The following is a 16,920-nucleotide window of genomic DNA, read 5'->3' as shown; positions in this document are numbered from 1 at the left end:
GATCTCCCTTTCACAAATCCATGCTGACTTGGACCTATCATGTCACCATTTTCCAAATGCGCTGCTATGACATCCTTAATAATTGATTCCATCATTTTACCCACTACTGAGGTCAGGCTGACCGGTCTATAATTCCCTGCTTTCTCTCTCCCTCCTTTTTTAAAAAGTGGGGTTACATTGGCTACCCTCCACTCGATAGGAACTGATCCAGAGTCAATGGAATGTTGGAAAATGACTGTCAATGCATCCGCTATTTCCAAGGCCACCTCCTTAAGTACTCTGGGATGCAGTCCATCAGGCCCTGGGGATTTATCGGCCTTCAATCCCATCAATTTCCCCAACACAATTTCCCGACTAATAAAGATTTCCCTCAGTTCCTCCTCCTTACCATACCCTCTGACTCCTTTTATATCCGGAAGGTTGTTTGAGTCCTCCTTAGTGAATACTGAACCAAAGTACTTGTTCAATTGGTCTGCCATTTCTTTGTTCCCCGTTATGACTTCCCCTGATTCTGACTGCAGGGGACCTACGTTTGTCTTTACTAACCTTTTTCTCTTTACATACCTATAGAAACTTTTGCAATCCGCCTTAATGTTCCCTGCAAGCTTCTTCTCGTACTCCATTTTCCCTGCCCTAATCAAACCCTATGTCCTCTTCTGCTGAGTTCTAAATTTCTCCCAGTCCCCAGGTTTGCTGCTATTTCTGGCCAATTTGTATGCCACTTCCTTGGCTTTAATACTTTCCCTGATTTCCCTAGATAGCCACGGTTGAGCCACCTTCCCTTTTTTATTTTTACGCCAGACAGGAATGTACAATTGTTGTAATTCATCCATGCGGTCTCTAAATGTCTGCCATTGCCCATCCACAGTCAACCCCTTAAGTATCATTCGCCAATCCATCTCAGCCAATTCACGCCTCATACCTTCAAAGTTACCCTTCTTTAAGTTCTGGACCATGGTCTCGGAATTAACTGTTTCATTCTCCATCCTAATGCAGAATTCCACCATATTATGGTCACTCTTCTCCAAGGGGCCTCGCACAATGAGATTGTTAATTAATCCTCTCTCATTACACAACACCCAGTCTAAGATGGACTTCCCCCTAGTTGGTTCCTCGACATATTGGTCTGGAAAACCATCTCTTATGCACTCGAGAAAATCCTCCTCCACCGTATTGCTTCCAGTTTGGCTAGCCCAATCTATGTGCATATTAAAGTCACCCATTATAACTGCTGCACCTTTATTGCATGCACTCCTAATTTCCTGTTTGATGCCCTCCCCAACATCACTACTACTGTTTGGAGGTCTGTACACAACTCCCACTAACGTTTTTTGCCCTTTAGTGTTCTGCAGCTCTACCCATATAGATTCCACATCATCCAAGCTAATGTCTTTCCTAACTATTGCATTAATCTCCTCTTTAACCAGCAATGCTACCCCACCTCCTTTTCCTTTTATTCTATCCTTCCTGAATGTTGAATACCCCTGGATGTTGAGTTCCCAGCCCTGATCATCCTGGAGCCACGTCTCCGTAATCCCAATCACATCATATTTGTTAACATCTATTTGCACAGTTAATTTATCCACCTTATTGCGGATACTCCTTGCATTAGACACAAAGCCTTCAGGCTTGCTTTTTTAACATCCTTTGTCCTTTTAGAATTTTGCTGTACAGTGACCCTTTTTGTTCTTTGCCTTGGGTTTCTCTGCCCTCCACTTTTCCTCATCTCCTTTCTGTCTTTTGCATTGTGCCTCATTTTTGTCTCCCTCTGTCTCCCTGCATAGGTTCCCATCCCCCTGCAATATTAGTTTAACTCCTCCCCAACAGCACTAGCAAACACTCCCCCTAGGACATTGGTTCCGGTCCTGCCCAGGTGCCGACCATCCGGTTTGTACTGGTCCCACCTCCCCCAGAACCGGTTCCAATGCCCCAGGAATTTGAATCCCTCCATGCTGCACCACTGCTCAAGCCACGTATTCATCTGCGCTATCCTGCGATTCCTACTCTGACTATCACGTGGCACTGGTAGCAATCCCGAGATTACTACTTTTGAGGTCCTACTTTTTAATTTAGCTCCTAGCTCGTTAAATTCTTTTCGTAGGACCTCATCCCTTTTTTTACCTATGTCGTTGGTACCAATGTGCACCACGACAACTGGCTGTTCTCCCTCCCATTTCAGAATGTCATGCACCCGCTCCGAGACATCCTTGACTCTTGCACCAGGGAGGCAACATACCATCCTGGAGTCTCGGTTGCGGACGCAGAAACGCCTATCTATTCCCCTCACCATCGAATCCCCTATCACTATCGCGCTCCCAATCTTTTTCCTGCCCTCCTGTGCAGCAGAGCCAGCCACGGTGCCATGAACTTGGCTGTTGCTGGCCTCCCCTGATGAGCCATCCTCCCCAACAGTATTCAAAGCAGTGTATCTGTTTTGCAGGGGGATGACCACAGGGGACCCCTGCACTATCTTTCTTGCACTGCTCTTCCTGCTGGTCTTCCATTCCCTATCTGGCGGTAAGACCAACTCACTACACGTGATACTCACGCCATTCTCAGCATCGTGGATGCTCCAGAGTGAATCCATCCTCAGCTCCAATTCCGCAACGCGGACCATCAAGAGCTCGAGGCGGATACACTTCCCACACACGTAGCGCCCAGGGACACCAGACATTACAACCTGCATATTCCCTGGGCTAGTTTCCGTGCTCTGTATCCAATAGTTTCCTTGCTTGTGGGCATTGTCAAGGCAAATAAATAATTCTCCTAAAATCCCTTCCGTACTGCGGCAGGCAAATCAACGGACCCAGCATCACTGTGAAAATAAGATTTAGGCTGCAGATTCCCTCAGAGAGGCTCCCACTCCATCACTGTAACTTCAGTGGTAGTGCGGGAAATCCTGATTACAAGTGTAAACAGGGATTGAGCTGCACTTCCCACACAGTTAGGGCAGCAAAGCAGGAGCATTTCTGAGGGAATCCTGTGACTAAATTACTTACAATCACATGTAAGTGAACTATTTGAGCCTTCATTATTTGGTTCATGTCATTAAGCCCACGTTGGTGCATTTTCAGAAATATTCCAGTTTCGGAGCTTTTTGTAACGCCAACTAAATGTTGTGCTGTCTGGTTGTAATACATAGAAACATAGAAACATAGAAAATAGGTGCAGGAGTAGACCATTTGGCCCTTCTAGCCTGCACCGCCATTCAATGAGTTCATGGCTGAACATTCAACTTCAGTACCCCATTCCTGCTTTCTCGCCATACCCCTTGATCCCCCTAGCAGTAAGGACCTCATCTAACTCCTTTTTGAATATATTTAGTGAATTGGCCTCAACAACTTTCTGTGGTAGAGAATTCCACAGGTTCACCACTCTCTGGGTGAAGAAGTTCCTCCGCATCTCGGTCCTAAATGGCTTACCCCTTATCCTTAGACTGTGACCCCTGGTTCTGGACTTCCCCAACATTGGGAACATTCTTCCTGCATCTAACCTGTCTAACCCCGTCAGAATTTTATATGTTTCTATGAGGTCCCCTCTCATTCTTCTGAACTCCAGTGAATACAAGCCCAGTTGATCCAGTCTTTCTTGATCGGTCAGTCCCGCCATCCCGGGAATCAGTCTGGTGAACCTTCGCTGCACTCCCTCAATAGCAAGAATGTCCTTCCTCAGGTTAGGAGACCAAAACTGTACACAATACTCCAGGTGTGGCCTCACCAATGCCCTGTACAACTGTAGCAACACCTCCCTGCCCCTGTACTCAAATCCCCTTGCTATGAAGGCCAACATGCCATTTGCTTTCTTAACCGCCTGCTGCACCTGCATGCCAACCTTCAATGACTGATGTACCATGACACCCAGGTCTCTTTGCACCTCCCCTTTTCCTAATCTGTCACCATTCAGATAATAGTCTGTCTCTCTGTTTTTACCACCAAAGTGGATAACCTCACATTTATCCACATTATACTTCATCTGCCATGCATTTGCCCACTCACCTAACCTATCCAAGTCGCTCTGCAGCCTCACAGCATCCTCCTCGCAGCTCACACTGCCACCCAACTTAGTGTCATCCGCAAATTTGGAGATACTACATTTAATCCCCTCATCTAAATCATTAATGTACAGTGTAAACAGCTGGGGCCCCAGCACAGAACCTTGCGGTACCCCACTAGTCACTGCCTGCCATTCTGAAAAGTACCCATTTACTCCTACTCTTTGCTTCCTGTCTGACAACCAGTTCTCAATCCATGTCAGTACACTACCCCCAATCCCATGTGCTCTAACGTTGCACATCAATCTCTTGTGTGGGACCTTGTCGAACGCCTTCTGAAAGTCCAAATATACCACATCAACTGGTTCTCCCTTATCCACTCTACTGGAAACATCCTCAAAAAATTACAGAAGATTTGTCAAGCATGATTTCCCTTTCACAAATCCATGCTGACTTGGACCTATCATGTCACCTCTTTCCAAATGCACTGCTATGACATCCTTAATAATTGATTCCATCATTTTACCCACTACCGATGTCAGGCTGACCGGTCTATAATTCCCTGTTTTCTCTCTCCCTCCTTTTTTAAAAAGTGGGGTTACATTGGCTACCCTCCACTCCATAGGAACTGATCCAGAGTCAATGGAATGTTGGAAAATGACTGTCAACGCATCCACTATTTCCAAGGCCACCTCCTTAAGTACTCTGGGATGCAGTCCATCAGGCCCTGGGGATTTATCGGCCTTCAATCCCATCAATTTCCCCAACACAATTTCCTGGCTAATAAGGATTTCCCTCAGTTCCTCCTCCTTACTAGACCCCCCGACCCCTTTTATAACCGGAAGGTTGTTTGTGTCCTCCTTCGTGAATACCGAACCAAAGTACTTGTTCAATTGGTCCGTCATTTCTTTGTTCCCCGTTATGACTTCCCCTGATTCTGACTGCAGGGGACCTACATTTGTCTTTACTAACCTTTTTCTCTTTACATATCTATAGAAAGTTTTGCAATCCGTCTTAATGTTCCCTGCAAGCTTCTTCTCATACTCCATTTTCCCTGCCCTAATCAAACCCTTTGTCCTCCTCTGCTGAGTTCTAAATTTCTCCCAGTCCCCAGGTTCGCTGCTATTTCTGGCCAATTTGTATGCCACTTCCTTGGCTTTAATACTATCCCTGATTTCCCTTGATAGCCACGGTTGAGCCACCTTCCCTTTTTTATTTCTATGCCAGACAGGAATGTACAATTGTTGTAGTTCATCCATGCGGTCTCTAAATGTCTGCCATTGCCCATCCACAGTCAACCCCTTAAGTATCATTCGCCAATCCATCTCAGCCAATTCACGCCTCAGCCAACTTGCCTTTAGAAACATACAAACATACAAACATAGAAAATAGGTGCAGGAGTAGGCCATTCGGCCATTCGAGCCTGCATCGCCATTCAATGAGTTCATGCAACTTCAGTACCCCATTCCTGCTTTCTCACCATACCCCTTGATTCCCCTAGTAGTAAGGACTACATCTAATTCCTTTTTGAATATATTTAGTGAATTGGCCTCAACAACTTTCTGTGGTAGAGAATTCCACAGGTTCACCACTCTCTGGGTGAAGAGGTTTCACCTCATGCCGGTCCTAAATGGCTTACCCCTTATCCTTAGACTGTGACCCCTGGTTCTGGACCTCCCCAACATTGGGAACATTCTTCCTACATCTAACCTGTCTAAACCCGTCAGAATTTTAAATGTTTCTATGAAATCCCCTCTCATTCTTCTGAACTCCAGTGAATACAAGCCCAGTTGATCCAGTCTTTCTTGATATGTCAGTCCCGCCATCCCGGGAATCAGTCTGGTGAACCTACGCTGCACTCCCTCAATAGCAAGAATGTCCTTCCTCAAGTTAGGAGACCAAAACTGTACACAATACTCCAGGTGTGGCCTCACCAAGGCCTCATACTCTTACAGTCCCAAAGTGCTTCACAGTCAATGATAGCGGAGCCCAGCTCGTGAGTGCTGAAGACAAGGCTGAAGCGTTTGCAACCATCTTCAGCCAGAAGTGCCGAGTGGATGGTCCATTTGGCCTCCTCCTGAGGTCCCCACCATTGCAGAAGCCAGTCTTCTGCCAATCCGATTCATTCCATGTGATGTCAAGAAGCAGTTGAGCGTACCGGACACAGCAAAGACTATGGGCCCCGACAATATCCTGGCTGTAGTTCTCCCTTCGCTCTGAGTTCAAGCAACGCAATCCAGTCACAACATTGTGGGCCTTGCTCTCTAACTGTGTCACAGCTCTAAGACTTACAAGCAGGATTTGCTAGTGTTCTGCTCCCCTCCACCACCACTAGTGGATTATACACACTGGCACTAGCCTTGCATTATTGCATACCTCAAATCGCTGGAGAAATACCACCAACGATGTCTCCGCAAGATCCTGCAAACCCCTTGGGAGGACAGACGCACCAACGTTAATGTTCTCCATCAGGCCAACATTCCCAGCATCGAAGCACTGACCACACTCAATCAGCACCATTGGGTGGGCCACATTGTTCACATGCCCGATACAAGACTCCCAAAGCAAGCGCTCTACTCAGAACTCCTACACGCAAGCGAGCCCCAGTTGGGCAGAGGAAACGTTTCAAGGACACTCTGAAAGCCTCTTTGATAAAGTGCAACATCCCCACCCCGACACCTGGGAGTCCCTGGCCAAAGACCGCCCTAAGTGGAGGAAGTGCATCCGGGAGGGTGCTGAGCACCTCAAGTCTCATTGCCAAATGCATGCAGAAACCAAGCACAGGCAGCGGAAGGAGCATGCGGCAAACCAGACTCCCCACCCACCCTTTCCTCCAACGACTGTCCCACCTGTGACAGAGACTACAATTCCCGCAATGGACTGTTCAGTCACCTGAGAACTCACTGTTAGAGTGGAAGCAAGTCTTCCTCGATTTCGAAGGACTGCCTAATATGATGCATTATTGTTCATTGGCTCCAATAGATAGTTGCCTAAAGCAAGTGGGTGCTAAAATGCTGGGGCTAAAACTGTCCAAAGTTAATAAAAATTTGGAAAACTCGCATTGATGCCAAGGATTGCAGAAAGCACCTCAGTAAACTCAGAAGAGGCAAAGGGTGATACCGGCTCACAGTAAATGCCTGTGAAGCACAAGCAAGGGCAGAGCCTTGTCACCCGAGACAAATTGCTGATTGGTGGATAAAGAAAACCAGCCAATATCTCAACCCCATGAGCGAGGAGATGAGATTCAGCATTTCATGGCATTGATTCTGTAGAAAGATCTGTTTTGTAATTTCTAGCACGGCGACACATTATACAACATAAATCACTGCCTGTGATGTTATTGTCCACCTTTGTGTGTTTTCCAGATAGTGAGACAGCAGGTGACAAGGGGCAGGCTGAGAGTTCAGGTGTGTCTTAGATGCTGTGGAGACCGGTTTCAACCAGCGACACAGCAGGTTGGCTCTCTTGCCAGTCCATTGATCAACTGATACATCACCGGCCACCCTTCTCTCTGCAATTCTGGGCTGTCACTAGACAGGCTTCCTCAAGTTCTCTGTGACTAGTTAGTGGGATTACCGAGGGAGGTTAGAGCACCATCGTGGCTGATGGCCACTCCTCGACATCACTGAGCATTTGAAGAGTTATTTTTCATAATTTCAGGAAACAGTTTAGAATTTATCTACAAAGATCATGGTGAAGTTAACAGCTAACTTTTTTCTGTTTACTCTGAGAAATAGTAACATAATGTATTTAGGGCTGGATTTTTGGTTTATTCCCGCCTCTGTTTTTGCCCCGGAGGGGGGAGGGTAATGGCGGCGGAAGGCATTTCCGGGCAGGCGGCCAGCTTCCAGTGCCCCGCTGGGACATTCGGTGCCGGGTTTGCGAGGACGCGGAGCAGTACTGCCCGGGAAGGCGAGCCAGTGTGCAACGTCCCTGGTAGCGACACCGTCTCGATATTAGGCTCGCGCCCGACCCGTAGTGCCATGTAGCGCCCCCTAGTGGGACCGCCTGTGAAAGCTGGTGGTCCGAGCTGTACCGGCCACAGTCAGTGAAGTGCTTGTCCACCTCAGGTAAGTGTGAATGGATTTTATTTTTGAGATTAATGTTGATGTGGGGTCAGTAATGTATTGCGAATGTTTTGAGTGTTTCTTTTCAGATTTTATTTTTCCACGGAAGCCTCTCTTAGGGCGCTCTGAGGCCGGCTGTTTAGCTCAGGATTTTCAGTTGCTCAGCCGGCCGAGCACCCTGAGAGAGGTGAGGAACACCTCCCTTAGCACTCCGCCCCACACTCAGGGCCCAGCTGGTGAACTTTGTGGCTGGAGACGCAAACCATTTCCCGGCACAAAATTCACCGCTTCACCTGGATTAACCCCGCAACAGAGGCGCGACCAAACTTCCAGCCTTTGAGAAAATTCAAGCTTTGTGAAATAAAAATGTTTTTGTAATGCTTTTCCCTCAAGGTCAGGAAACAGGTTATAATTCTCAAACTGTGGAGTGAATCCTACAACTTGACCCTGTGTCTATAATTTCACTTTCTCAGTGAATGAACTTCACTTATTTCCCCTGGGTTCCCATCCCCTTGCTCTGCAGCCAGCTGAGTTTTTCACCTAACTAGACAATGCTGGGGAAATACAGCCAATCGGTCAGCATCTGAAAGGTTCACCGATTGGCTGGGAGCAACATTACGGCTGACTTTTCTCTCTCAGGTGCTGATAGACTCACTGCACATTTCCAGCACTTTCTGTTTTAATTTCAGTTTTCTAACATTTGAAGTTTTTCTTTTTATACTTACAGATGAACATAATTGCATAATATGATATCCACTTGTTATATTTAAACTACATGGGATAATGATGGTGGTTAGTTTATTAAAAAAATCCTAAAACAATATCATTGTTGCATCCTGATCAATGATAATGAATTTCAACAATTCTGGCCATCACAGCAGCTTCCTATTGGGGCAGAAGTTATTGATTTTGCAGGTTTCTGATGAAGCTTTTGTATAAGAGGGGCAGCTGTCATCGCCGACTTCAAATGGATCATTTCATGTATGTTGCTCCCCCTTAAAGGCAGGGTTTGAATATAGATTGCCTTGTTTTCAGTTGCCCCTGTATGGGGGTTTATTCGTGTTTTTGTTTAAGAACATATGTAAACAGGAAATGAGGCAGGACTATTTTGCCGCTCAAACCTGTTCTTCCGACATCATTTGGTCTGAGATCTTCATCTTTATTCACGGTAATGAATTATGCCTGAGGTTAATTGAGGAAAGATTGCAGTAATTAGGCAAAAAGCAGTTATTCCCAAAATAATCATTCCATTATTGCAAGCAGTATAATTATTTCTCAAATCCTGCTATATATGATTAAGATTTCAAAGTGTGAACGCTTTTAGAGCCTATTAATAGTAATCACCATAAAATCTTCACATTGATAAATATTGTAATCCATGAAATGGGACTTGATGTAGTCATAGAATCATAGAAATTTACAGCACAGAAGGAGGCCATTCAGCCCATCATGTCCGTACCGGCCAACAAAGAGCTATCCAGCCGAATCCCACTTTCCAGCGTGCGTGCGTTCTTATTAAAATGTTCTTTTTAAAATACAATTAGTGTATATGTGTACAAGATGCATAACTGTCATGTGTAAGATATTGAATAACAAATAATTTAACCAGATTTTTATCAAAATCTTTTACTGAGATGCACGAGTGACAAAGGTAATAAATGTCTCCCCTTCTTACTATGAGATGAAAGAAGGCCTTCCCTGCAGGTGCCCAGACACTGGAGCTGCATTTCCCGCCCCTGTTATTATCAGACCTGTCGTTCTTAGCACAACTACCTGAGAATGACTCAGGAAAAGGCTGGTGTGGAGCTTAAACACCAGCATGGAGCTGTTGGGCCGAATGGCCTATTTCTGTGGTGTAAAATTCGATGTAATTCTATGAAATCTGCGTTTTCAGGCTCTGGGTCAGCAGGGAAAGGATTGCAGAACTGATCAATCTGCTTCAAAACATCTGCAGCCAAACCTGAAGGAAGGCACGTCACTGAGAATGAAGTCAAGGTTACCAACACTCTCAACGGTGGTGCCTCTGTCTCATTCCACTCTCACTCCGCTTTGGATATTTCTTTTCCCATTAACGGTGAATAGGAGCATGAAACTATTCACCAATTTCACTGCAGAAGGAGGCACTGACGGCAGCCTTGTGAGCAAGACACACCAATAGATTTCTACTCCCTCTCTGCAACCACCAGTTAGTCCTCCCAGTGTCAGTGTTAGCCGTGGCTCAGGGGGTAGCATGCACACCTCTGAGTCAGAAGATCATGGGTTCAAGTCCCCCTCCAGAGACTTGAGCACAAAATCTAGGCTGACACTCCAGTGCAGTGCTGAGGGAGCGCTGCACTGTCAGAGGTGCCATTAAACCGAGGCCCAGTCTGCTCTCTCAGGTGGCTTCATTTCGAAGAAGAGTAGGGGAGTTATACCCGGTGTCCTAGCCAATATTAATACCTCAATCAACATAACAGAAACAGATTGGGAACCGAAATTGCCCTCCGCCCCAAACGGGGCGCACTTACTGATTTAATTGTTGATTTACCGCCACAATCAATGAGGCAGTGATTAGTGCGATTTTCACAGAATCATAGGAATTTAGAGCATGGAAGAAAGCCATTTCAGCCCATCATGTCTGCGCCGGCCAACAAAGAGCCACCTAGCCTAATCCCATGTTCCAGCTCTTGATCCGTAACCCTGTAGGTTACGGCACTTCAAGTGCATATCCAAGTAGCTTTTAAAAGTGATGAGGGTTTCTACCTCTACCGCCCTTTCAGGCAGTGAGTTCTAGACCCCCGCCACCCTCTGGGTAAAAACATTTCTCCTCAAATCCCCTCTAAATCTTCGACCAATTACTTTAAATCTATGACCCCTGATTGTTGACCCCACTACTAAAGGAAATAGGTCCTTCCTATCCACTCTATCTAGGACCCTCATAATTTTATACACCTCAATAAGGTCTCACCTCAGCCTCCTCTGTTCCAAAGAAAACAAACCCAGCCTATTCAATCTTTCCTCATCGCTAAAATTATCCTGTTCAGGCAACGTCCTCGTACATCACCTCTGTATTCTCTCCAGTGCAATCACATCTTTCCTGTTATGCGGTGACCAGAACTGCATGCAGTACTCTAGCTTGTGGCCTAACCAGTGTTTTATACAGTTCAAACATATCCTCCCTGCTATTGTATTCTATGCCTCAGCGAATAAAGGCTAATATTCCATCTACCTTCTTAACCACCTTATCTACCTGGCCTGCTACCTTCAGGGATATGTGGACATGCACTCCAAGGTCCCTTTGTTCCTCTACACTTCTCAGTGTCCTACCATTTAATGTGTATTCCCTTGCCTTGTTAGCCCTCCCCAAATGCAATAACTCACATTTCTCCGGATTGAATCCCATTTGCCACTGTTCTGCCCACCTGACCAGTCCATTAATATCTTCCTGCAGTCCGCAACTTTCTTCGTCATTATCAACCACACAGTCGATTTTCATATCATCTGCAAACTTCTTAATCATGCCCCTACATTTTGCCCTCTTTTTTTGAACAGTTCCATTGGGGCGGTGTTTAGGGCAGCAGTGGGGCAGAAGTGGGTCGGGAGCGAGGCGGAAGGCGGGCGGTGTCAGCAGCGCAATGCGGACGTGCCGCGTTAGGCTGACGCGTAGCAATGTCCCTCTTGCAAACTCTGTAACCACTTTAGTGGCATCAACTGGGCCACCAGGGAGGGCTTCAGCTGGGTCAGTGGTCCAGCTCCCAACTGGGGGTGTCGGGCTGCCTGTTGGCCCATGGCCGAACGCGCGGCCGCCATTGTCGGGCGGACTTCACAATCGGCCGACAATTAAAATAAAATGGTGTCCGCGGCGGAGCGCCCTCCCCTTTAAGGGCGGACGCACTGCTCAGCCACTGGCAGCTTCCCGCCGCGTGAAGCTGTCGAGGGCACCGACTGGTGGCCGCTCCACTCCCGTGGAGCAATTTCCCTCGCGGGGTGGAACAGGGTTGCCCCCAGGCGGTAAGGGGTCGGCCTGTGGCTGACGGAGGGGAACACAGGCGGGCGGCTACCTTCTCAGACAGAAAAAGGGGACAAGGGCAATGTCCCGATTGTCGGCCCCTCCGCATCTGACTGACCAGTAACTCCTTTCCGGCCCATTATCGCCTCTTAACAAAAGGGGCAATTGCGGCCCATTACCTGGTCATTATCACATTGCTGGTTGTGGGAGCTTGCTGTGCACAAATTGGCTGCCATGTTTCCTATATTAAACTCGTGACTACACTTCAAAAAGTACTTCATTAGCTGTATAATGTTGGAAAGTGTGAGGTCATGCACTTTGGCAGAAAAAAATCAAAGAGCAAGTTATTATTTAAATGGAGAAAGTTTGCAAACTGCTGCAGTATGGCGGTACCTGGGGGTACTTGTGCATGCAACACAAAAGATTAGTATGCAGGTACAGCAAGTTATCAGGAAGGCCAATAGAATCTTGGCCTTTATTGCAAAGGGGATGGAGCATAAAAGCAGGGAAGTCTTGCTACAGTTATACAGGATATTGGTGAGGTCACACCTGGAATACTGCATGTAGTTTTGGTTTCATATTTACGAAAGGATATACTTACTTTGGAGGCAGTTCAGTGAAGGTTCACTAGGTTGATTCCGGGGATGAGGGGGTTGACTTATGAGGAAAGATTGAGTAGGTTGGGCCTCTACTCATTGGAATTCAGAAGAATGAGAGGTGATCTTATTGAAACATATAAGATTATGAGGGGGCTTGATAAGGTGGATGCAGAGAGGATGTTTCCACTGATAGGGGAGACTAGAACTAGAGAGCATAATCTTAGAATAAGGAGCCGCCCATTTAAAACTGAGATGAGGAAACATTTCTTCTCTCAGAGGGTTGTAAATCTGCTTCAGAGAGCTGTGGAAGCTGGAATATTGAATAAATTTAAGACAGAAATCGACAGTTTATTAAACGATAAGGGGTTAAGGTGTTATGGAGAGCGGGCAGGGAAGTGGACCTGAGTACATGATCAGATCAACCATGATCGTCTTAAATGGCGGAGCAGGCTCGAGGGCCGCATGGCCTACTCCTGCTCTTATTATGTTCTTATGTTCTTATATTTATAGGAATCATTCTGTCTCCTCAAATTACAGCAATAAAAGGTTGCAATCTAATGCTAAACTTACCTTCCGCAGAATATTTTCATATCTGTGTAATATTTCTTAGATTTCTTACACCGAAGGAGCTAATACAAGTTCAGACAATTTTCTAGAGAATAACAAACCGAATCTTTCAACTTCACTGAGCTCAACTCTAATCTCAGCTCTGCTCCTCTCTTTAAATATTCTCATAAACATTTATCAGAACATCAAGTACTTTTCAATAACTTCAAACCACATTTGGATATAAATGGTTGTCACTGAAGTATGACTGAATAAATCGTGCAATTTGTGTTTGTTCAGAAATAGCTTGGCTTCCCATCAGCATTACAGACAACGGAACTCAACTTGAAACAAGCTTGAGTCAAGATTCAAGCTGGAGCTAGTTTTATTTTTAAACTTCTTGGTCTGGAATTTCTTTTAGAAAACCACTATTTCCTGGTAGCTTAGAGGCAGCAAAAAGAGTAAAAAGGGTCCTTGTGATGTCCCACTAAGGCCCAGAAATTGATTGATGCCACACCTGTTGTACAGGTGTAAAGTGGGCGCCGCGCACATTCCGCGCTGAAAGTGCACCGTCCGCCATATTGGTAAAGGCTGAAGTATAGGAGTCCAGGGCCTATGTCTGAAACCTGTGTTAGGCCATTTGCATATGCAAATAGAGTGTCTAAGGCCTGTTTCAGGGCCCCTTCTCGAAATTGCACAAATGGCTACCATCCAAAAAAGCTACTTTTGTTTTTAAATGTTCACCGGAGTCTGGAGCCTCGAAGTCTGTTACCGGCTCCACTTGACCCCCTCCTGATCGCCTGCGCCCTGCCCCCGCTTGACCCCCTCCTGATCGCCTGCACCCTGCCCCCGCTTGACCCCCTCCTGATCGCCTGCGCTCTGCCCCCGCCTGACCCCCTCCTGATCGCCTGCGCCCTGTAATTTTCTATCATTTTTGCAGCACAATGATTTTTGCTACTTTGTTCCCTAAAGCTTCACTGAAGAGTTTTTTTTATTCATTCACAGGATGTGGGCGTCGCTGACAAGGCCAGCATTTATTGCCCACCCCGAATCGCCCTTGAGAAGCTGGTGGTGAGCCACTTTCTTGAACTGCTGCAGTCGGTGAGATGATGGTACCCCACAGTGCTGGTAGGGAGGGAGTTCCAGGATTATGAACCTGTGACGATAAAGGAACACGATATATTTCCAGGTCAGTTCGGCAGGCATTAAATTAAATGCTGGACCAATTTACATTTGGACTGCGGAAATGGATTCTATGGAAATCCCTCTCCCTGTGTAATGAAGAGCAATGGTGGATGGGGGAAATGCAGCGGATGTGGTGTATATGGACTTTCAAAAAGCCTTTGACAAGATACCACACAGGAGACTATTGAAGAAGATTAAAGGGTCTGAAATTAGGGAGAGTGTAGCAAATAAGAGTTAAAAAATGGCTAGAAGGGAGGAAACGGATTCAGAGTGAAGGACAGTTGGTCAGATTTGTTGGTAGTGTGTAGTGGTGTTCCACAGGTTTCTGTCCTGAGTCTGTTTCCATTCACCATGTACATCAATGATTTGGATATAGGAATCGAGAGAGTGATGTCCATATTTGCAGATGATATTTGTTATACTCATAATAAATGGTCAGACCGAGTACTGTGTGTAATGAGCAAGTGTGACCTTAGCTCCTTTATTGTAGTTCCAGAGTGCCAGTACCTCGTGGGTGGCCTGCTTATATACTGTACATAGTTGTATGCCGACAGCGTGAGTGCCCATCTTTGGATGCGGGCAGAGACATTGGTATTGATCCCTTTGCTCTCCGAGAATAGCAATATGAGCGGCTTGTGGTTTGGTTTAAGCTCGAACTTGAGGCCAAACAAGTACTGGTGCATTTTTTTTATCCCGTAAACGCAGGCCAGAGCCTCTTTTTTAACCATGCTGCAGGCCCTTTCGGCCTTGAAACTCCTGGATACATACACAACTGGTTGCAAAATTCCCGATTCATTAGCCTGTTGCAACACACACCCAACCCCGTATGATGACGCATCGCAAGCTAACACTAGTCGTTTACATGGGTTATACAGGATAAGTAGTTAGTTAGAACACAATAAGTTTCTGGCTTTCTTAAAGGCAGCATCTTGTGAATTCCCCCATACCCAGTCATCTCCCTTGTGCAGAGTGCATGCAGGGGTTCTAACAGGGTGCTTAACCCAGGTAAGAAATTACCAAAGTAGTTAAGGAGTCCCAGAAACAACCACAACTCCGTCACGTTCCGTGGTCATGGCGCGTTCTTGATGGCCTCCGTCTTGGCGTCAGTGGGTCTGATGCCATCTGCTGCGATCCCGCTTCGAAAGAATTCGACGTCCTGTGCCAGGAAAACACACTTCGAGCGTTTCAACCTGAGCCCCTTGCAATCCAACTGACTAAGAACCTCCTCCAGGTTCTTCAAGTGCTCCACGGTGTCCCGACCTGTAACCAATATGTCGTCCTGGAAGACCACTGTACAGGGAACTGACTTTATCAGGCTTTCCATGTTCTACTGAAAGATCGTTGCAGCCGACCGAATCCCGAACGGGCACCGGTTATAAATAAACAGACATTTGTGCGTGTTGATGCAGGTGAGGCCTTTCGAAGACTCCTCCAGCTCCTGCGATATGTAGGCCGAGGTCAGATCCAGCTTGGTGAATGTCTTCCCTCCAGCCAGGATTGCAAATAGGTCGTCTGCCTTGGGTTGCAGGTACTGGTCCTGCAGCGAATAACGATTAATCGTTACTTTATAGTCCCCGCAAATTCTAACCGTACCATCCTCCTTGAGTACCAGAACAATCGGACTGGCCCAGCCGTTGAACTCCACCGGCGCGATGATGCTTTCACGTTGCGGCTTGTCTAGCTCGATTTCCACTTTTTCACGCATCATGTACGGTACCACCTGAGCCTTGTGGTGGATGGGTCGCGTACCGGGAACCAAATGGATCTGCACTTTCGCCTCCGAGAAACTTCCAATGCCTGGCTCGAATAATGATGGGAACTTGCTTAGAACCTGGGTACATGCAGTGTCGTCAACTGACTGAAAGCGCTCGGATGTCGTCCCAGTTCCAGCGGATTTTCCCCAGCCAGTTTCTGCCAAATAACATGGGGTCATCCCTTGGCACAATCTACAGCAGGAGTTGGTGTACTGCTCCATCATAGGGGACTTTGAGTTCAGCACTGCCAATTACCGGGATTAGTTCCTTTGTATAAGTCCTTAGCTTTGTGTGAATGGGCCTGAGCTTGGGTCTGTGTACCTTCTTTCCCCCACAGCCTGTTGAAAGCCGTTTTACTCATTATGGACTGACTTGCCTCCGTGTCCAGCTCTATAGATACTGGAATATCATTCAATTCAACTTTCAACATTATTGGTTGGCATTTTGTCATGAACATGTGTACCCCGTACACCTCTGCCTCCTCCGTACGAGTTTCCAATTCTGTCTGATCCACTGTGGACCGACCTTCCTCTGCAACGTGGTGGTTTGCAGGGTTTGCAGCTTGCCTGCACATTCGCTTGAGGTGTCCAATTGTTCTGCAGCCATTGCCCGCATAGTGCTTAAAGCGACATTGATGGGGCCGATGATCACCCCCGGAATGCCAACAGGGTATTAACTGCCTCGCATTTACAGATGATGGCGGACTCTAGGTCAATTGAGGTCGGGCCACAGCATTCAGTGTGTACGTTCTGCCCTGTACATTTCTGCTCAAAACCGATGTTACTTTATG

The sequence above is a fragment of the Pristiophorus japonicus genome, chromosome 11 (genome assembly GCF_044704955.1).
Source record: "Pristiophorus japonicus isolate sPriJap1 chromosome 11, sPriJap1.hap1, whole genome shotgun sequence".
Classification (NCBI taxonomy): Eukaryota; Metazoa; Chordata; class Chondrichthyes; family Pristiophoridae; genus Pristiophorus; species Pristiophorus japonicus.
This window is presented reverse-complemented; position numbering follows the sequence as displayed.